Here is a 23,183-nt window from a genome sequence, read left to right as displayed (position 1 = left end):
TTTTATCTGCCCAACAACCACATTGATGCATATAAACCCATTAATTATAGGTATATAGTTATATTATTGAAAAGAAAACAGACAAAAAATGTAGTTACTTGTAAATGTAAGAATGAGACGGCACTCTATCACCAGATGTGCAGGTTTTATTAGAGGAGAAAGACCTGCCGGGGCACACCTCCAGGAGAAGTGCACCGGGTTACAGACTAGGGGTGAGTTATATAGTGTTTGGGAGAGCCTGAGGGGATACTGAGGCAAAAGTCCTGGTATGTCCAGAATGCTCCTCCTTGGTGGGCTTTGAGCATGTGGGTGTTGAATCAAAAGTCCTGGTATGTCCGGAGCCCCTCCATGGGGTGGCTTGTCAGCTTTTTGGAATTCCTCTGTCTCAGGGGCGATAGTCCAGTAAGGGTGAGGTCTGACAGATAAATGGAACATCAAGAGGGCAGTTTGGAATACACATATCTATCAGTAAACCTCACCAAGACTTACTATCTAACTTAATTTTAGTTTCCAGCTCTCCTAGGAGTAGAATTTTAAGTTAATCATTCTCGAATTTCCTCATCAATATTAATGAGGTGATCTTCCTGATAAGATTCCCTACCTTCCCCTAAGGAAAGTGACCTTGCCTGAAATAATCTACTCTTTTAACTTCCTGGTTTCATACTTCCTCTGCCTATAAAAACCTTCCATTTCTGTTTCCCCAGAGCTCCCTTATATTTGTTAGGTGAGATGCTGCCCAATCCATGAATCATTTAATAAAGCCAATTATATCTTTAAATGTACTCACTTGAATTTTTCTTCTTTACCAATATAAAAATATACTATACATGTGCTGCAGTCAAAGTCATTACTCAATAATTTGTAATGGATACCTTTCCATCTCCATAAATCTAGATGTAGATATCACTTATGATCATTGGAAATGATCACATTGTACCATAATTTAGGGTCATTAGGTTGCTTCTGACTCTTCATCATTATAAACAGTGCTGAACATCTTTGTGCCTATATTTTTCACATTTTTGGAATGATCATCTGAAGGTAAATTTCTTGAAATGAGATGTTTTCTGAAAACATTTCTGGAAAGGTTCTATAGTCAGTTAGGTTCCTGCAACAGTTTGCAAAAGCCTATTTCTTAATACCTTACCAGATAGGTTTTGTCAGTTGTATGGTATAAAGCCAGAAGGCATGGCCAGGGCCACCACTATCAAAGCAGCCCAGCCCATGCAGGTTCGCATTGGATTCAGACAGTCGGTAAGGAAACAGCGGAGCCAAAAACTGATGGGCCATAGTCTTTAATTCAAGCTTGCACCCAGCGGGCAAGTAAAAATACTACACACTGGGCTCCAAAACCCAATCACATTCAGTGCTCACAAAGCTACTGACTTATCCGAGTTTCCTAGAATCAAAGGTTTCTAGCTCACCAGATTTATTCACCTCTGTTCCCCATCTCCTTCCTTATCCCAGATACAAACTCTACACAAACTGGCATCTCACTCAGCACTCCGCCATCTTGGCTGCTTCTCTTGGCCTCCTCCACGTGGCCTTTCTCTGCTCTCCTCTGCTCTCTCTTCTAATGATAATCTCAGGAACCAAACGTCCAAATTCTGTTCTGCCCCCATATTATATTGTAGCTTCACAACCTCTAATCCAATATACAAAATAGAGAAGTCTCCAATACAGTCACTTCTGTGAGGCCTGATTGGATTGTACCACCCCACAGCAAAAAGGGTGGAAAGGCTTAATCCCAAAACCAAACCCCAGGCTACAAGGATTCTGCCTGCCTTTAGCCCACTCCAACACATTAAGATCACCTGGGCGACGGCCTCCTCGTGGGCAGCATAATCTTTAACAAAGTGAGCATAATACATTTTATCTGCCCAACATGTGGCCAATAGCCAGGGCCACCATCACAGCCACCTGGCCCATGCAGGTTCGCATTAGATTCGGACAGTCGGTAAAGAAACAATGGAGCCAAAAACTGGTGGGCCATCATTTTAATCCTAGGTTGCACCCGGCGGGCAAGTAAAAACACTTACTGGGCTCCAAAACCCACTCACATTCAGTGCTCACAAAGCTACTGACTTATCCGAGTTTCCTAGAATCAAAGGTTTCTAGCTCACCAGACTTATTCACCTCTGTTCCCCATCTTCTTCCTTCTCCCTGCACAAACTCTGCACAAACTGGCCTCTCACTCAACACTCCGCCATCTTGGCTGCTTCTTCTGGTCTCCTCCACATGGCCTTTCTCTGCTCTGCTCTCTAATACTAATTTCAGGAACAGAGAGAGCAAACTCCTGTTCTGTCCTCATTTTATAGTGTAGAAATCAAAACCTTTAATCCAATATACAAAATAGGGAAGTCTCTAATACAAAGTCACTTATCTGAGGCATGATAGGATTGTACCACCCCACATCAAAAAGGGTGAGAAAGGCTTAGTCCTAAAACCAAGCCCAGGCTACAAGGAGCCTGCCTGCCCACAGCCCGCCCCCAACACACATTAATATCACCTGGGCGACAGGCTTCCATGTGGGCAGCGCCATCTTTAACAAAGTGAGCATAATATATTCTATCCGCCCAACATCAGTATATTTCATTTTTGCCAATCTACTAGGCAAGTAAAATTTAGTTTTGCCTTAAAAATATTACAAGTAAAATATTTAAAAATTTAAAATTTATGTATTTTCTGTATGGCTCCAGTGTTCAGTTCTACTCCCTAAGATGCCCTATTTTAAATATTCCTATTTTTATTATTTATAATGAGTATTTCTGTAACTTAAGATAATACTGTTATATATGTATTTATTTATCAGTGTTAGAGATCATATTGATGTCCATTGTATTACTAAGGACATGTTTTCACGGTCCTTTCTGTCTCTGTTTTTCTGCATCTACTCCTACTCTATTTTATCTCACATTAATCTAGATGTAATAGTCAACATTTATTTGGATTTAAAAAATACTTTACTCACACAAAGCTTTTTATAAACAATACATATTTCTAAAAGAGCTTAGAGGTAAGTTTATATCGAAGCCAAGTAAACACAGGCAAAGAAGACCTTCCTGTTTTAACAGCTCAGTCAGCCCCTGTGGTTAAAGATGTCCACCAATGGTTTGCCATTCTCTCCAGTGGGAGATGGAGTTTATTTCCCCTCCCTTTGATTCTAGGCTGGCCTGATGACCAATCAACCAACAGAATGCAATGGAAATGAACTGATATCAGTTTCTTTGAGGACTGGCAACTTCTGCTTTCTCTCTCTTAGAAAGCTTGTCTTTGGGATATCCCCTGCTGCACTTGGCCGCCATGATGTGAGAAGCTCCAGATGACAGGTGCACACCCAAACTCCCAGCCAACTGCCAGCATCCACTGTGGACAAGGCCCACCAGGGGTGAGGACGACAGAGACACAGAGACCCGACTCCGGGGACCAGGTTCAGTGATGCAGATCCACTTTATTCAGGAAGTAAACTAGCTTATATACATAAGTTCAGCCAATAGGATGTTATACTAGGGCAAATGACCAAAAAAGGTCAAGAGGCTGCCTGGCTAGTGCTGAGTCATTTCCATATAGCGAGTGAGCTCCCTCCAGGGTGTGCTGGGGAGAGTTTATTCTTGCTGGAGTGTTCTCACAGCATAGCATCAGCCACAGCTGCCAGGTAAATGCTCTGTGCTCTACCTACAATCCACTGCCGGCAATGTGATGGAGCCATCTTGAACACTCTAGTATAGTTGAGTACCTAGCTGTTTGCATTCCCAGCTGCCTATAATAATGTGGAAATATAAAATATATCTCATGAACTTCTAGATTTGGCTAAGGAGATGTCACTGAGCTCCTAGATGTCTTCAGTCCCAGTTCACCTCATGTGGGACAAAAGAAACACCCAAGTGAGTGCAGACTTAGGGTGGACTGCTAGAGAGCAATCCACACTTGAAGCAGCTGCCCCACCACTGGGTTTATCCTTCATCTTATCCCAACATCACTCTCTTCTGCTCACTCCTCAGTCGTTCTCTCCCCATCCCTAGTTTTCCTTGCCACCATCAACACTTTTCTTTCTTTCAAGGGGAAAATTAGCCCAGTTCCTCCTCTGGTATCATTTATATCTCTCCCCTTCCTGAAAATATTATGCCTGCTGAGCCAGGTTCTCAGTGGGCAGGAACTTACCAAATAAAGTCAGTTCTCTCTCAAAGGAGGACTGTGGCAAGTGAAATTTTCCCCACTGATAAACCATGCAGAAGCTACGCTCATCACTTGGCTTGCATTCACAGCTAAAACAACTTCTCATCCTTCTTTTCTGGCCTCTTCCCTTCTTTTTCCTCCTCTTTTTTTTCCTGCCTCTTGTTCTCCTCCCCCTCATTCTTTCATTCACCAATAGGAGATTACAAAACAACAGCAGCAAGCAAACCATCAGTGATGAGACACCCTGTTGCTCTTTCAGACCAATCACTGTTTCAATTTTGAAAAACAAATTATTTCACTGCAGAACTGTGCACCCAGATTCCATAAATAAGTGTTAAATGATGGTGGAAGTTAATTAATCAACACATTTGTTAGGCACTTGTTTTCTAGAAGGCACTGAGCTAGCCAATGGGGAAAGAATAAAAGATAATTGACAGATAAAAGGGGATCAGGGAAAAGCAGAGAGGAACCCTTCTCAAGACTTTTACTATATTTTGGTGGCCAGACTTGTAGCATGTGACCATTTCTAGTTGCAAAGGAGGTTGGGATTTGAGTATTGTGTTTGTCAACTGTTATGGTAAAAGGACTTAATGTTGAAAATTAGCAAGTGAGTACTGTCCTCTCCTTTGACATTTCATTTCAAGAACCTCAACAGAAACCTCTTTGATCCCTGGGTGGGGGGGCTCAGTCTGAGTTTAAGTGGCTTCTTCAGCGCTCTTGCCCATGGATGGAAGTCAATATCTGACCGCCTGCTTGGCTAGCCTGATCTGAGGTGTGGCCTCTGGCTGACTCTGCTCACTTCCCAAATCGCACCTTTATCTTGTCTTTTCATCCCTACTGCTGGTTCCTGTTCATAGAATCTGCTGCTGTGTTTGGTTTCCATTCCTGGTTTTATTCCTGCCTCCTCTAGCTGTGCTACTCACCAGGAGACTGGCAGGGACTGCCCAAAACTCAGTGAAATCTTGCTACTTTTGAAGAGGCCTAGGTCTTGCTTGTCCAATCACCTGGACTTCCAAAGGTAAGTGCTTTGTGCAGTAGGACCTTGTCCATTTGGCTGATGCACCATTGTTGGCTGGGCTTGCTTCTCTCTCTCTCTCTCTCTCTCTCTCTCTCTCTCTCTCTCTCTCTGTGTGTGTGTGTGTGTGTGTGTATTGGTTAGGGATAGCTCGTTGCAGCTTTTGAGCCAGGCAAAGAAAGATGGTCAGGATTTGAGCAATGGGAGATAAGGTCTTTCCTAGTGACCTGAGTAAGACCACAGGTAGGAATAAAGGTGTGGAGGCACTGTCACTACTCCACCCAAATCCTCTAGGTCCCTTTACTTTTTCTCTCCCACCCCTTTCCACCCCAACCACCCATCCCCTACACAAACTTTGGTGTGTTTTGCCTCCAACAGCTCTGCACCTTACTCTTGGCGGACTACCCTTGGGCTACTGGAACAAGCTCTGCCTCATCACACAAAGATCCAGAAGCACCTGGGGTGTATTTCATCTTCTCTTCCCCCCCTTCACACCCCTGCCCCAGCCCTTAGCCAACAACTTGCTAGGGTGGGATTAGGAAGGTCCTGCAAACTTTGTCTCAGGTTAAATTTCAAATTCAGACTTCCTTGATAGATCCAGCCCACACTCCCTCTGCTCCCTTCCATAGGTCTGTGATGAAAAGCACATCCATTCTTGGCTTTTTCCTCCCTTGACCAGCTCCCTCATTGAGTCACCTGCTTATGAATCCTCACCTCGGGGACCTTGGGGAGCCTCATCTAAGATAGTAAGAATGTGTGTGGGGAACAGAAATAGCTCACTTTAACTGCAGAAGAAAAGAAAGACAGGACAAAGTTATAAAGGACTTTAAATGGCAAGCAAAACATCCATGATTTATTCTAGGGAATAAAATGCCACTAGTATTTTCAACTGTGAATCAGCCTATGAGTGAAGGGGATTAAAAAATGAATTACAATGGAGGAAATCTGGAGGCAAGAAACCAGTGAGAAGGCTGTTTTAATAATCCTGAGTGACCAAAGGCTTAAAATAGGTTTGTAGGATGTGGCAGCAGGAGGTGAGGGATGGGGACACATGTGAGAGGAATTTTGGATGCTGTATTGGCACGATGTGGAAATGAGAGAGAAGGACGCATCAAAGCTGATGCCCAGTCCTGAGTCTTGGTGTGTGGGGAGGTGGGGAGATGTACAGCAATATGAAACACAGAAAGAAGGGCTGGTTTAGCAGCAAATAATGAATTCAGTCTCTGTATAGTCTGCCACACAGAAATCACATTTTAACCTGGAATTAATATTTCTTTCCCTGGCACATTTTATGATTTATCTTTCAGGAGCAGACAGTCCTTTCCAAGTCATCATCTTGCTTAATTCTCAACTCATTATGGCTTAATTGGTATTTGATCATTTTTAGCCTCAGCTTTTTAACATCAAGGGAGAGTTTACAGGCAGAATAAAAGATCTCATTGTGATGACAGCTACTGTCACAAATCTTTGTTGTCAGTGGTGGGATTCAGCCAGTTTGCACTGGTTCAGCAGAACCACTACCTAATTTTTTGTTGAGTTCAGAGAACTGGTTGTTAAAATGCTGCTTGTAATCAGAGTTCTCTCTAAGGAGGGTGCCTGGGCAGCCACCCAATGTGGAAATCACAAATTTACATTTCCTACTCTTTTTTAACATTCTTCTGCACAACAGCGTATTCTAAGCTCCTGTAGTGATGTTAATTCGTTTATAGGTGAAAAAAATTTCAAGTGAGGACATCAATCAAGAAGTGATATGGGCCCTGGCCGGTTGGCTCAGTGTAGAGCGTTGACCTGGCATGCAGGAGTCCCGGGTTCGATTCCCAGCCAGGGCACACAGGAGAAGTGCCCATCTGCTTCTCCAACCCCCCCTCCTTCCTCTCTGTCTCTCTCTTCCCCTCCCACAGCCGAGGCTCCATTGGGGCAAAAAGATGACCCAGGCACTGGGGATGGCTTCTTGGCCTCTGCCCCAGGCGCTAGAGTGGCTCTGTTTGCGACAGAGGGATGCCCTGGATGGGTGGAGCATCGCCCCCTGGTGGGTGTGCCGGGTGGTTCCCGGTCGGGCGCATGCGGGAGTCTGTCTGACTGCTTCCCCGTTTCCAGCTTCAGAAAAAAAAAAAAAGAAGTAATATGGAAATATCTTAAATAACTGTTTTATTTTTTTTTGTCCGGTATTATTTAACATTTTTTCATTAATATTTTAAAACTCTTACTTATAACATAATCTAGTTTTGTATACCTCTTATTGTTCTTATTTAAATATTAAATGCATTAAATAATAAGCTATATTTTGGCATATCTTTTTTAATACTTAAAACAGTCATTAGGGCAGATAACCAGTTGTTAAATTATTTTAATCGCACCTCTATTTGTGTTGTGTTTCACTGGTTCTTGGATGGCAGGCATTGCATTTAGATAACATCTAATGCCAACAGAGTGGGGAGCTGTGAGAATGGAGCTGTTTAGTGGTTACATTTAAGAGCAGGGCTGAGTTTATTCTACATTTTAAAAATTAAGGATGTCTTTCTTCATGATCCTATGATATACTAATTATATTCTGCAGAAGCAGAATAGTTGAACTTTCAGGCTCAAAAATTTTGAACAATAAAGACACAATATAACCAGTGCATCACTGAAACCATTTTTCTTATAGACACAATTTATTGTCAGTGTTCTCTGAAATTGTATTTTGCTTAAGACTGAGCCCTTGTCCTGAGAACTGGGAAATACTCAAAGGTACTCACTTCTAATTTAAACACCAGTTAAATGTATCATCCCAGAGTAGAGACACTGTCATTGTCAGTACATTCGGGGTTTATTGCTTGGCAAACTTCCATGCTCTCTGTGTTAGGTGAGGCTCTCTGTGGGGATCCCAAGTAAAAATTTTGTATTTAGAAAACAAGGACTGAACCACTGAAGGATGGATACTTATTTAATTTAATCGTTCATGAGTTGATTTAGAGCCATTTCTGAACACCTACTATGTGCTAGGCATAATGCTACACACTGAACACTGGAGATACGCAGATGAATAATGAGGCACGAGCCCTGTTGTGGAAAGACTTACAGACATCAGAAATGTATAATTACAGACATCAGAAATGTATAAGACTTACAGACAGTATGGTGTGGTGCGCAGAGTCCTCACCAGGCTGCAGAGAGGAGGGGATGCCAGTGGAGATAGAGGCTTCCCTTACTCCACTATAAAGCTCTCCCACTTCTCTGCCTGCCTGTGAGTCTCACTGAGTGCAAGTGATAGTGGTTGCCTCCCTGCCACAGCAAGCTCTGAATAAGTAGCCTTTCCCCGATCTCCCTTGGGTAGTCTTTGCTTATTTACAGGTAGAAAAAGGCAGAAGAAGGTAAGTGCTAAAAATACCTACACATTTCACATTGTGTGGAAATAAAGGAAAGAGCAATTCATTCTGTTGGAGAAGATTAGGAATTGCGGTGACTAGATGAAAAAAACCCACCCCTAAATAATTTCTCTTTTAAATTCTTGTACACTAATGCTAAAATGACCTATAGATTTTTCACGAAGGGAGAGATCCCGTTTGACCTCCAAAGGGAAGAGCAGTCCTGGTGGCCACAGTTTAGATCTCTCCCTTCTAGCTCAGTAAAACTCAAATCACTGAAACTGGCAGGGGCTCACCTAGATTCCAGGCATTCTCTGTTGGATGGGAGCATAAATCAAAACACTCATATTTGAGGGCAAAGGCTGTATTTTCATTGATTTGCTAACTAGCATTTTGAGATATTTATGACTTTTCAGCTCAATCTTCTCCTTTTATTCCCTTTATTCAAACAGATAATAGATGCTGATGTTCCTTGTTCAGAGAAGGCTTGTGGCTGACTGACTTGTTTCCAAAACCTAAACCCATTGAGAAGATAAGGCTGTAGATCCCCGAGGGGAACCTGCAATAGGAGGGTCTTTCTTGGAGAGCTGGTGCTGTGGAGGAGGAGGAGGAAGGGTGTGATGAAGATTTCCCCTGTGCCTTTTGAACCCCTCCCCACCATAGATGACAAAGAGTTAAGGTTTGGGGAAAGGGGGATTTGTCACCATAGATGACAAAGAGTTAAGGTTTGGGGAAAGAGTCTTGGAGGAGGGGGTCTTGATTAACTGCTTCCAATAAACACCTGGAGACAGACCCTGAAGGACCCAAGGGAGGAGTGGTTGTGACTACACGGCTCATTTAGGCAGATGGGATCCCATGTGTGGATGGCTACAGTAGAGACTAATTGCAGAACCGTGACAAACCTCCATAACCTTGTGATAGTTCTAGGGTGATAGATATATGAATTTACCAGAACTCCAACTGCCCTTTTGTTGTCCCACCTGGCTGCGTGACCTCACCCTTACTTACTGGATAATCGCCCCTGAGGCAGAAGAGTTCCAGGAAGCTGATGAACCGCCCAAGGAGGAGCATTCCAGAAAGCTGAAATCCTAAAACCCTAAAAGGGAACATACCAGAACTTTTGACTCAGTACCCCCTCAGACTCTCCCAAGCCCTATAAAATTCACCTCATAGTCTGTAACCGGTGCCCTTCTCCCCAGGAGAAGTGCCCGGCAGGGTTCCTTTCTTCCTTTCAATAAAGCCTGTTACTCTGGTCTTTTTGGAATCCCATGGATTCCAACACAGGGAACTGTCTAGAAACTGAAAGTGATTGAGATTTTCTACCAGCCTTGCATTATTAGTTTTGGAATCAGAAATCAGATTGATGTATAGAAAGAAAGAGGGTATTTCTTGCCCCTTAGTTTGTGGACTGTGATTCACGAACACTTACATAAAGTTAACAGGGCAGGGCAGAGCATGGTGGAAGCCAGTTCACTAGACAGAGATATTTTTGGAGGGTCGTCAGTTCCTGCAGTGCCATGAGGTTGTAGCACAACACCAGCCTTTGGGCAAACACACCTGTGGAAGGAGCTAACAGACATTAGGTCCAAGAATCAGCTCCTTGGTTAGGTGTTCATGTCATGAGGGGAACTGAGTTCCTGGCAGGGCAATGGGTCAGTTTAAGGAATCAAGGTTGGAAGTGAATACCATGGCTTGGGCTAGCAGAGAAAGGCATTGTTGGGTATAGAAGACTTGCCCTGGGCACAAGAAATACTTAATTTGCTTGGCAGCAAAGGAAACTTGGCTGGTGGCAGTAGACAGAATGAACACCCAAAGATTTCAACACCTTCAGTCCTGGAGCCTGTGAACATACTACATTACATGGCAAGAAGGCCTTTGCTATGTGATTAAGATTTGTAGTTGGTAATCGTTGACCTGAAGATAGGGAGATTATTCTGGATCATGGGGGTAGGGAGTGAAGAAACCACTGTGGTCACATGAGTCCTTAAAGCAGAAAACTATCTCTGGCTGGAGTATAAATTAAAAGGCACAAGGAGAAGTCCGTATATGATTCTAGGGCATGTCAAGATCTACCTTCCCTGAAAAATGTCACCTCTGATGAACTTCAGCCTATCCTGAAAATTCTACTTTTAAGATGTATATATGGACATATGTATGTATATGTGTATGAATGTATGTATATACACTAGTTACTTCCAAAGGTCAAAATCCAAAAGCCAAAAACCTATAAGAGAAGCTTTTTATAAATAAAAAAATTTGCATGGAGGAAAAAACTTAAAACTCACAGTAAATGAACTCTAAGCTTTCTGGCAGAGGGAAGGCCGTGCCAGTGGAGGGTAGAATATACTACAGTGTGGTAGCTGGGCAGGCAGAGAGAGTTTTTAAAGGAACCACCTAATCCCTTGGAAAGTGTAAGAAATGTCACATTATTATACTGCTCACAAAAAGTTGTTGGATTATGCAAAGGAGATGCAAAACCGACTTTTATTTTATTGGTGAAAATGCACTATACAAAAGGCTTGATTGTACTGAAGTATCTGCATGTTCTCTGACCCCCTAGCTTCTATTTTATTGATTTTAGAGATAAGAAGGGAGAGAGCAGGAGAGTGACAGGAATATCTGTTCCCATACGTGCCCTGACTGGGGATAGAACCTGCTACCTCTGCACTTCAGGATGATGTTCTAACCAACTGAGCTATCTGGCTAGGATGAAATGTCACATTATTGTTTATCTCATTATTTTGATGTTCTCTTTAACTCATGAGCTATTCAGGTGTATGTTTTTGTTTTTTAAGTTTATTTTAAGTTATAATTGAGATACAATGTTATATTAATTTCAAGTACACAACATAGTGATTCAACATTTATATACCTTATATCAGGTGTATGTTTTTAAATTTTCAGGCAGGCCCTGGCCGGTTAGATCAGTGAATAGAGCATTGGCCTGGTGTGCAGACGTCCTAGGTTTGATCCCCTATCAGAGCATACATGAGAAGCGACCATCTGCTTCTCTTCTCCTCCCTCTTCCCCTTCTCTCTCTCATCCCCTCTCATAGCCAGTGGATAGATTAGTTTGAGCATTGGCCCCAGGTGCTGAGGATAGCTCGGTTGATTTGAGCATTGGCCCCAGACAGGGGTTGCTGGGTGGATCCTAGTCAAGGTGCATGCAAAAGTCTGTCTCTCTATCTCCCCTCTTCTCACCCGGCAAGCCCATTAGAGGACGATGCTCTGACTATCTGGGGTGATGCTCTGTTGCTCAGCAACCAAGCTTCTTCTTAGCACCTGAGGCAAAAGCCATGGAGCCATCCTTAGTGCCTGGAACCAACTTGCTCCAATTAAGTCATGGCTTCAGGAGGAGAAGAGAGAGAGAGAGAGAGAGAGAGAGAGAAAGAGAGAGAGAGAGAAAGAGAGAGAAAGAAGCAAAAGGGAAAGGGATGAAGAATCAAATGGTTGCTTCTCCTGTGTGTCCTGATGGGAAATTGAACCCAGGACATCCACATGCTGGGCTGATGCTCTACCCCTGAGCCAACTGACCAAGGCCAAAATATTTTTTTCCAGGCAAAAATATTTTGGGGTTAAAATTATATTGTAGGCCTTGAATGGGGACAGTATGATATTGATTTTTTGTAAATGTATAGAGCTTTGTGTAGTTTGTTATAAAGCTAATTTTTTGAAATATGAAGTGGCTATTTAAAAGAATGTACATCTTCTGATTTGAGGGAATATACAAAACAGTTTTTTTAATATCTAGTTTATTTATTTTTTTTAATAATTTTATTTTTTTAATGGGGCGACATCAATAAATCAGGATACATATATTCAAAGATAACATGTCCAGGTTATCTTGTCGTTCAATTATGTTGCATACCCATCACCCAAAGTCAGATTGTCCTCTGTCACCTTCTATCTAGCAAAACAGTTTTTTAAATCTTGTTAATTGGGTATTGAAACTTTATGTATTCTTGCTTGCTTATTTTTAAAATTTTTGGTCTGCTTGAAGAATATACTTCAAAAGAGGTTTATTAAGACTGTTATCTACAAAGTTTTTGCTCTAAAGAACATTTAAAATATTGCCTCTTCCATTGCACATTTTAAAGTTGGTATTTAAAATTATTCACCATAAGTTTAAATATTTACAAAGAATGTAATTTATTTTTTTAGAATTATTTATTTATTTTTAAAATTGTCCATTATTAATTTTAATTTATTGTGTTAACATGGATATTAAGTGTTCCACTTAATATAATTCCCTCACCCCAGCCCAGTGTCACCCATTACACCCCCTTTGTCCCTTTCCCCCTAACTCCCTCCACCCTTCTCTCTGGGATTTGCCATCCTATTGTCTGTATCTCTGTGTTATGTATATATAGTTTCACTAACCCCTTCACCTTCTCTGATCCCACCCCCTCAACCTCCTTCCCATTAACAGCTGCCCCTTTACTCCCTATGACCCTGCCTCTGCCTCTATTCCATTCCTCAGTTCACTTTGTTCATTAGATTCCACATATAAGTGAGATCATATGAAATTTTTTTCTCTGCCTGGCTTGTTTCACTTAGCATAAAAGTCTCCAGGTCCATCCATGCCATTGCAAAAGGTAAAATTTCCATTTTTCATGGCAGCATAGTATTCCATAGTATATATGTACCACAGCTTTTTAATCCACTCGTCCACTGATGGACACGTGGGCTGTTTCCAGTTCTTGGCTATTGTAAACAAGGTGACAATAAACATGGGGGTGCATATCCTCTTTTGAATCAGTGATTTGGTATTCTTAGGACATATTCCTAAAAGTGCAATAGCTGAGTCCAAAGGCAGTTCCATTTTTAATTTTTTGAGAAAACGCCATACCGTTTTTCACAGTGGCTGCACCACTCTGCATTCCTACCAGCAGTGCAGGAGGGTTCCCATTTCTCCACACCCTCACCAGCACTTGCGGTGTGTTGATTTGTTTAAAGAGCACCATTCTGACAAGTGTGAGGTGGTATCTCATTGTGCTTTTAATTTGCATTTCTCTGATGATTAGTGACGTTGAACATTTTTCATCTGCCTATTGGCCATCTGTATGTTCTCTTTAGAGAAATGTTTAGTTCCTCTGTCCATTTTTTTTTTTTTGTATTTCTCTGAAGTTAGAAATGGGGAGGCAGTCAGACAGACTCCCGCGTGTGCCCGACCGGGATCCACCCGGCATGCCCACCAGGGGTGATGCTCTGCCCATCTTGGAGCATCCTTCTGCCGCAATCAGAGCCATTCTAGCGCCTGAGGCAGAGGCCACAGAGCCATCCTCAAACGCTGCTCCAATGGAGCCTTGGCTGCGGGAGGGGAAGAGAGAGACAGAGAGGAAGGAGAGGGGGAGGGGTGGAGAAGCAGATGGGCGCTTCTCCTGTGTGCCCTGGCCGGGAATCGAAGCTGAGACTCCCACACGCCAGGCTGACACTCTACCACTGAGCCAACTGGCCAAGGCCCTCTGTCCATTTTTTAATTGGACTGTTTACCTTCCTGGTGTTGACTTTTAGAAGTTCTTTATAAATTTTGGTTATTAACCGCTTATCAGATGTATTGGTGAATATATTCTCCCATTGTGTAGGTTGTCTTTTTATTTTGTTAATGGAGTCTTTTGCTGTGCAAAACATTTTTAGTTTGGTATAGTCCCATTTGTTCATCCTGTCCTTTATTTCACTTGCCCGTGGAGATAAATCGGCAAAAATATTGCTATGAGAGGTATCGGAGATTTTACTGCCTATGCTTTCTTCCAAGATGTTTGTGGTTTTGCGACTTAACATTTAAGTTTTTTATCCATTTTGAGCTTCTTTTTGTGTGAATGCTGTAAGTTGGTGATCTAGTTTCTTTTTTTTTTTTTGCATGAACCTGTCCAATTTTCCCAACACCATTTATTAAAGAGACTGTCTTTACTCCATTGTATACTCTTGCCTCCTTTATAAAATATTAATTGACCATAAAGGCGTGAGTTTATTTCTGGGTTCTCTGTTCTCCATTGATCTGTACGCCTGTTCTTGTGCCAGTACCAAGCTGTTTTGATTACAATGACCTTGTAGTATAATTTGATATCAGGAACTGTGATACCTCCCACTTTATTCTTCATTTTCACGGTTGCTGAGGCTATTCGGGTTCTTTTCTGATTTCATATAAATTTTTGGAATATTTGTTCTATATCTTTGAAGGATGCCATTGGTATTTTAATAGCAATTACATTGAGTTTATAGATTATTTTGGGTAGTATAGACATTTTAATTTTTTTTTTTTTATTTATTTTTTTTACAGAGACAGAGAGAGAGAGTCAGAGAGAGGGACGGACAGACAGGAATGGAGAGAGATGAGAAGCATCAGTCATTAGTTTTTTGTTGCGTCACCTTAGTTGTTCATTGATTGCTTTCTCATATGTGCCTTGACCGTGGGCCTTCAGCAGACGGATGACCCTCTGCTGGAGCCAGTGACCTTGGGTCCAAGCTGATGAGCTTTGCTCAAACCAGATGAGCCCGCGCTCAAGCTGGTGACCTCGGGGTCTCGAACCTGGGTCCTCCGCATCCCAGTCCGCCGCTCCATCCACTGCGCCACCGCCTGGTCAGGCAGTATAGACATTTTAATGATGTTTACTCTTCCTATCCATATATAATATATGCTTCCACTTGTAAATGTAATTTCTGATTAAGAATAAATATAAGTGCTCCTCACTATCAAAATCCAAGTTTTGGGAGTGAGAAGTAAGAATTTAGAGAAGGAAGGATTTATCCAAAATCTAAATCCTTTTGGCTCCTGAGTTCAAATGGTGTGAGTTTGGATAAGAGATACCTATATTGACATTGCTAATAAACCTGTTACTAAATTCTAACTGACATACATAAAAGTGAACAAAGCATAACGAACAAAATCATTCCCTGTTCCATCCCAGGAACTGCTGTCCTGGTTTCTCACACATCGGCTAGTTAGCTTCTAAACTTATAAGTAGAATCACGTAGCCTGGCTTCTTTTGCTCAGTATCAGTTTGTGAGATTCAATTTATCAACATTTTAAAGTAAACTCGTTAATCACACTTTTATTTAAGTTTTTTTGTTAGTAACACTTTTAAATTCATCAGATGGAACCTAAATATTATAATGATTTGATATACATATCACCCTTTACAAATACATATACAACATACCTTTCTTAAACATTGAGAAAATTTATATTTCCTCTTTTTCTTTGACTTGGATTTCCATTCCACTTTTCCTACTGAATTTTATTCTTACACGATTTTATGCTTGAAAATATTTATTGCTCATGCTGTTATACTTTTTTTTGTAGAAAAATTATGTCTGTAAGGCTCTCAGCAATAACTTTATTCTATATTTAGTTATAATTTAAAGTTAGAACATAATTGATCAAAATAATAGTGTATTACAAATTTTGTTAAACATAAAACTGCATTCTACTGGAGCTGTTTATGGTAGTTGTGATAAGCAGAATAATGGCTACCCAAAGGTGTCCACATCTTAATCTCCAGACCCTGTAAATGTTAGGTTATAGGCAGTGGTGGGATTCAGCCAGTTCATATGGGTTTGGCAGAAAGGATACCTAATTTTTTGTTGAGTTCAGTGAACTGGTTGTTAAAGCAGCACTTGTAATCAGGGTCCTTTTTTTTTTTTTTATAAATTTTATTTTTATTTTATTTATTCATTTTTAGAGAGGAGAGAGAGACAGAAAGGGAGAGAGAGGAGAGAGAGAAGGGGGGAGGAGCTGGAAGCATCAACTCCCATATGTGCCTTGACCAGGCAAGCCCAGGGTTTTGAACCGGCGACCTCAGCATTTCCAGGTCAACGCTTTATCCACTGCGCCACCACAGGTCAGGCTAATCAGGGTCCTTTTTGAGGTGGGCACCTGGGCAGCTGCCCAATGTGGAAATCACAAACTTACATTTTTACTCCTTTTTAACATTCATCTGTGTAACAGCGTATTCTAAGCGCCTGTAGTAATGTTCATTCTGTCCACAGGTGAAAAACATTGCAAGTGAGGATGCCAATCAAGAAGCAATACGAAAATATCTTAAATAACAGTTTTATTATTTTTTTGTCAGGTATTATTTAATATTTTCCATTAATATTTAAAAATTTACAACATAATCTAGTTTTGTATACCACCTTTGTTGTTCTTATTTAAGTATTAAATGTATGAAATAATAAACTACCTTTTGGTCTATCATTTTTTATACTTATAATGGTCATTAGGGCAGAAGACTGGTTGTTAAATTATTTGAATCCCATCTCTGGCTATAAGTTACTGTCTTTGCACATGTTCTAGTTTTTTAGTTTAGGGGATTTTGTATGTGTGTGTGTTTCCCATTCTGTTTACATCCCCCCATCCTTTTAAAAGCACCCATTTCTTCCTTTCCATCCTCAGGATGTAATCTGCAGAAGAGTGATTGGGTTTCAGAGAAGTCTACTTCTAAGGAAAAGAAACATCAAAGTTTTCTTGGAATGTGCAAGAAAGAATGCAGTGACTATAACCCATAGCTTTCATTTTTATTTGTTCCAGTTACTATTGCCTTATAATAAACCACAAACCTCAGTGGTATAAACTAACTATTCTATCATGTGCACAGAGACTGCGGATCAGGAATTTGGACAGGGAAAAACAGGTATGGCTTATCTTTGCTCTATGATGCCTAGATCTTCAGCAGGGAAAAATGGAAGACTAAAAGACAGAATCATCTGGAAAAACCCTCAGTTCCATGTTTGGTGTTTGGTGTTGGCCATTAGCTAGGATCTCAGCTAGATTATTAGCTCAAACCCTTATGTGTGCCCTTTGCATATTTTCCACATGGGCTTCCTCATAGTATGGTGGCTGTGTTCTAAGCACTAGCTTCCTGAAACAGCAAGCCATGAGTGTGTGGCATTAAGATCTAGCCTTGGAAGACACAAAGAGTCACTTCCAGTTACTAGACTGGTGAAGGCAGTCAAAGATCTACTCAGGTTCAACAGGAGAGGCAGAGACTCTTCCATCATGGGAAGAATGCTCAAAGTAATAAAGAACACATGGGATGGGACACACCATGGGGGAGCTGTTTGGCAAACACAATCTGGCGGAGACCACCCTTTGGCCACAATAAAGCATCTTCCTTCTACATGTGAAATACTTTCCATTCCCAGAAGCCCCTATGTTAGCTCTTCCACAGAACTGTCAAGGGGTGGCTTGAGTAGGGGAGCTTTTGCCTAATACAGGGGGTTCTCGGGTTACAACACAGTTCTGTTCCTATGACAGTGACATAACACAAATTTTGGTGTAAGTTGATACACTCCCTAGCTTAAATCACTTACCTATCCTAACACAGTTGTAAAATCATAATCTAGAACATAAAATCATAACTAAGCCACAGAGAAAGAATACTGTGTATTCTGCTGCAGGCAATCAAACTAGTTTGCCCACGTAGTCCATAAGTATAATGCTAATGGCATAAGCTGAAACACTCATATCTCAATTTCTTTAAGTTTTTGTGGGATTGAGCATCATAAACTTGAAACATCATATGTCAAGACTGTCAGTAACCGGAGGGCCCCCTGTACACAAATCATCATCTTCTTCCTGAAACCCATCCAAAATAAACACGTCATCTAAATAAAAACAGTGAGCATCTCCTCAGAGCATCTTTAGGACATTAGAAAAAAAACAAAGCATCTATCAACAGCTCCATAAAGGCCCCCAAATAAACATACAATCTGATTAAAGCCAGTGTGTTTGTATGCTTGAAAATGCATCAGAGTCTGTTCCTAGCTTGCTGGTTCAGCCATATTGTTCCTCTTGGGGAAACATTCTGGAGCTACTTGTGTACAGCAGTGAAAACAAATCCAACTTAATATATCAAGTTATGTTGTCACACATTATACACTGGAAGCAAAAAAACTAAGTTAGATATCTGTGGGTGGTGAGATTATTGGGTTTCTTTGTTTGTTTGTTGTTTTTCAAATATCCTGACCATTTTTTTCAATTTTCCACAGAAAACACTCTAGAAAGCCTCCTCGGACACCTTCTGTGTCAGACACCATACATAGATTATCTACTTGATATCCCCTTCCTTTCCCCATTTTCTTCCTCCCCTTCTCTGCTCCCTTCCCGACTCTGGGGACTGACCCTTATACCATTGGTCCTCCTGCCATCTGGCTTCTGGATGGGTTTGGCCAATGGGAGGATCTGGCAGGAGACCAATGGCTGAAGGAGTGAGTGGCGGGGTATTCTTTTTCTGTTCTATTAGACATTACTGAACTTGACACTTAAAAATGTTTAAAATGGTAAATTTTTTTGTTATATGTGTTTTACCATAATTAAAACAAATTTTTTAATGTGTTACATTTCAAAAACTTAAAGGGGTAGAGTGTTTTGTGGTTACATCATGTTTAGAAAAGCTGAGTATTATAGTTCTGTTGTTTCTGTTTTGAGATTTCAAAGTATACAAGTTCCCCAAGAAGTCTATAGTCAAGATAACCCTTAATTTCATCTGTATGAAACCATTTCCCAAAATAAACTGACCATGAAGAACATAGTTTTGAACAAAGGTGAAGAAGACAATCTCTTGAATCTGTTGAAGTTTAAAGTCCTATTATTCTTTGCTGAGTCTGAAAAGATTCAAGCCCAGACATGATTACTTCTGATACTTATTTGCTGCCTCTTCCTGAACTCGGGAATTCAATTCTCTTTGCCACACAAGTGTCTGGACAGTGACAGATGGCAAGAATCTTCTTCAGTGACTAGAATTTGTGCCAAAAGCCTTGGGAGCCGAAAGGGAGCTGTGTTTATGTGCTTGGACTCTCTGAATATCAGATAGAAGAAGGCTCCTCAAAATATTTGAGGGTTGCTTGAATACATTATTTTGTGTGTGTGAATGATTTCAGTTGTTATTTTTGTTAATATTAATGTGGATCAAAACCAAGGAACATATATACTCCTAAGAACCATTCACATTCCCTATGAAATTTTGTTGTACTGTCTGCTAGGCAGAGAAATTTTTACAAAGAACTATTTTTTCTTTGTAGATAAGTTGACGATGCTAGGAATCTGATTTGTGATAATCTGGTATAGACTTAGTTCAGTGTAATTGTATGTAAACATAGTCTTTCTAGATATTCTTCTAAAGGTAATTATATATTTGGTAATCAGGAAGTATTATAGATTTTATTTTAAAACAAAATTTCAAGGAGCTCAATATGAACAGAATTCTAGAGATATTATTCTATTTCATTCAAAAGAGGATACTTGAACCAAAATAAATATTTATACTACCTGATTCCTTGCATTGAATTTGCCTGGTAGGCAATGAGGAAAATTGTTTGACTATCATAAAGATACCCGGCCTTCTTTTTCTTTACCTGTCTCCCCTCACACTATCTAAAAAGTGAAGGTCACTCACTGGCTTTTCCAACCTCCTTGAACTGATCATGTTCTATGTACTTGAGAAAACAGGAAAGCACTCAAGGAGGTATCTCTCATAGCCTGGTTATTACTGCTTCCCTCCTTCCACATTGTACTGTGAGGACAGGTGTTTGGAGCTGTAGTAGCTGTGTTGTCAGCTATAAGGAAAAGGCCAGACCCTCACAGAGTGGTTGACCCAGTGCCATGGATAGATCAGCACCAGAACCATCTGCATCTAGGCATCTTACTATATGTGACATGATAACTATAGTGCAATAAATTCAATTCAACAATGTTTACTGAGCATTAATAATGTTTTCAGCACTGTTCCAGGTACTTTAAAGACATAAAAAAAGACCCTTGCCATTGCAGAACTAGATTTTAGCCAGCCTCAATCAGATACTATTACTGCATCTCCAAATGCAGGTGTTGGAAGCTAATCTTTTGTGTGTTGGGTGCAGTGGTGTGCTGAAACTGGCTCCTACCAGTTTGTAAGACTGACTGTTAAATTTCCCAAAATTTTGAGAACCAGTTGTTAAACACAATCATTATTAAAAATTAAGCTGTGTACATTTATAATTAAATCAATTATATTAAACAAACTCATCACTTTCTACCTCGTTTTCATCTAAACTTTTGTGGTCAGTGACATTTATTATTGTATTTATATGCTAAAAATACTATATAATGGAATGCTACTGTGCATCTTTTTTCCAAGGCCACATTCATTGTCAGATTGAGAGTTTGAAATAGGCCCTGGCCGGTTGGCTCAGCGGTAGAGCATCAGCCTGGCGTGCAGGAGTCCCGGGTTCGATTCCCAGCCAGGGCACACAGGAGAAGCGCCCATCTGCTTCTCCACTCCTCCCCCTCTCCTTCCTCTCTGTCTCTCTCTTCCCCTCCCGCAGCCGAGGCTCCACTGGAGCAAAGATTGCCCAGGTGCTGAGGATGGCTCTGTGGCCTCTGCCTTAGGCACTAGAATGGCTCTGGATGCAACAGAGTAACCCCCCAGAGGGGCAGAGCATTGCCCCCTAGTGGGCATGCCGGGTGGATCCCGGTCGGGCGCATGCGGGAGTCTGTCTGACTGCCTCCCCGTTTCCAGCTTCGGAAAAAAGAAAAAGAAAAAAGAAAATAAAAAGAGTTTGAAATATGCCATGGTGGAAATCTTTATGCCATTGAAGTTGTCAATTGCTACAAATCAGGGCTTGATTTATAGGTTTAATGACTGTCTGAACTTAAGAGTAGAGAATATTGCCTGACCAGGCAGTGGTGCAGTGGACAGATCATTGGCCTGGGATGCTGAGGACCCAGGTTCAAAACCTCAAGGTCACTTGCTTGAGCACAGGCTCGTGTGGCTTGAGTGCAGGCTTGCCAGCTTGAACATGGGGTCTCTGGCTTGAGCATGGAATCATAGACATGACCTCATGGTTTCAGGCTTGAGCTCAAAGTTTGCTGACTTGAAGCCCAAAGTTGCTGGCTTGAGCCCAAGGTCACTGGTTTGAGCAAGGGGTCACTCACTGTGCTAGAGTCCCCTGGTCAAGGCACATATGAGAAAGCAATCAATGAACAACTAAGGAGCCACAACAAAGTATTGATGCTTCTCATCTCTCTCCCTTTCTGCCTGTCTGTCCCTATCTGTTCTTCTCTCTGTGTCTTTCTTTGGCTCTGTCACAAAAAAAGAAAAGAAAACTTCCATGGAGACAGACAATGAAACCTCCTAAATAATATTTAGCTCTTGGAGATGAGCTCAGCCCACTCAGAAGTCTCATTAGAATGAATGCTCCTTATCCACAGAGCTCTCATATTTCATTTCCACCTGTATGGAGAAAGGAATCCTAGTAAGGTGGAAAGAAGAGTTGGTTAGAACCAGGTCTATCTTTTCCTTCTGCCACTTACTGTGTAACCTTGGGCAAGCCACTTGATCCCTCTGAGCCCCTATTTCTTCATCTAGGGAAGGAGAGAATATTACCTACTACATGAGAAAATGTTTTATAACTTATTTAACAAACATTGAGCCGGACTCAAAATTAAGTAAGAAGTGACTCTTGCCAAAAAAAGGAAGTGATTCTTGACCAGTCATTTCCAGTCTAATAGGCATTTGAGGACAGGTTTACTATGATTTAGGCATAAATGATTTCTTTTTTACCTCTGATGGATATTATTGCATTATTTTAGTGAGAGACAGTATGGTTGGAGGTCTATAGAGAGAAGAATAGAAGAATGGAGACATACGTCCTTTGAGACAGTGTACATGTGCTTAGATCTGGTCAAATGAAACAATTCAAGATTAAAAGCTGTGGAGAAGGTGCAGCCTAATATGCTTCCTTATCAGAGTGCGCAGCTGGTAGTACTGCCAGCTATCTGTGCTAATCCACCCCCCACCTCCCACCCGCCCCACTCAGCTTATAAAATGCTCAGGCTGGGATACAAGGCCAAGCAAGGTTATGTCATACGTTGAATTCGTGTGCGCCATGGTGGCCTCAAGCACCCTGTTCCTAAGGGTGTGGCCTGTAGTAAGCCTGTCCATCATGCTGTTAACCAGCTAAAGTTACTTGGAAGCCTTCAGTCCATTGCTGAGGAGTGAGCCAGACACGACTGTGGGGCTCTGAGAGTCCTGAATCCTCGCTGGGTTGTGAAGACTCTACATACATATTCTTTGAGGTTTTCCTTATTGATCCATTCCATGAGGCTATCAGAAGGAATCCTGACACCTAGAGGGTCACTAAACCAGTTGCCAAGCACAGGGCGATGTGAGGGCTGACATCTGCAGGCTTCAGGAGCTGTGGCCTTGGGAAGGGCCACAAGTCCCACCCTGCTATCAGGGGCTCTCGCCCTGCAGCTTGGGGTAGGCAGAATACTCTCCAGCTCCACCATCATGGCTAATGTAAGTAATGTTTGTAAAATTCTTACTTAATAAACAATTTAGCACAGTAAAAAAAAACCCCCAAAACCCTAGTAGTAACATTCTTCTCTCTTATTCTACTTCTACCTTCAGTCCCTTAAAATAAGGAAAACAAAACAAAACCCTACATGCTCAACATCAATACTCAAAGTAGTTACATCCCAATTTGAAAAAAATGGGCAAAAGATTTAGATACACATTTTTTTATGGGCATAATTGTCCCCACCCCACCCCCACAATTAATATGTTGGTATGCTAAGCCCCAGTATGTCAGAATGTGACGTATTTAGAACTAGGGTCTTTAAATGAGAGATTAAGGTTAAATGAGATCAGTGGGGTGGGCCCCAAT

General features: G+C 41.3%; 1 pseudogene; it reads left to right on the top strand.

Moving 5' to 3' along the window:
- The first annotated feature begins 1,188 nt into the window (after positions 1 to 1,188).
- LOC136309291 (large ribosomal subunit protein eL15-like) lies at positions 1,189 to 22,815 on the top strand (annotated as a pseudogene).
- Positions 22,816 to 23,183: the final 368 nt, after the last annotated feature.

This window comes from Saccopteryx bilineata, chromosome 6 (assembly GCF_036850765.1).
Source record: "Saccopteryx bilineata isolate mSacBil1 chromosome 6, mSacBil1_pri_phased_curated, whole genome shotgun sequence".
Taxonomy (NCBI): domain Eukaryota; kingdom Metazoa; phylum Chordata; class Mammalia; order Chiroptera; family Emballonuridae; genus Saccopteryx; species Saccopteryx bilineata.
Note: the sequence above shows the minus strand (reverse complement) of the source record. Positions and strands in the feature narration are given on the sequence as shown.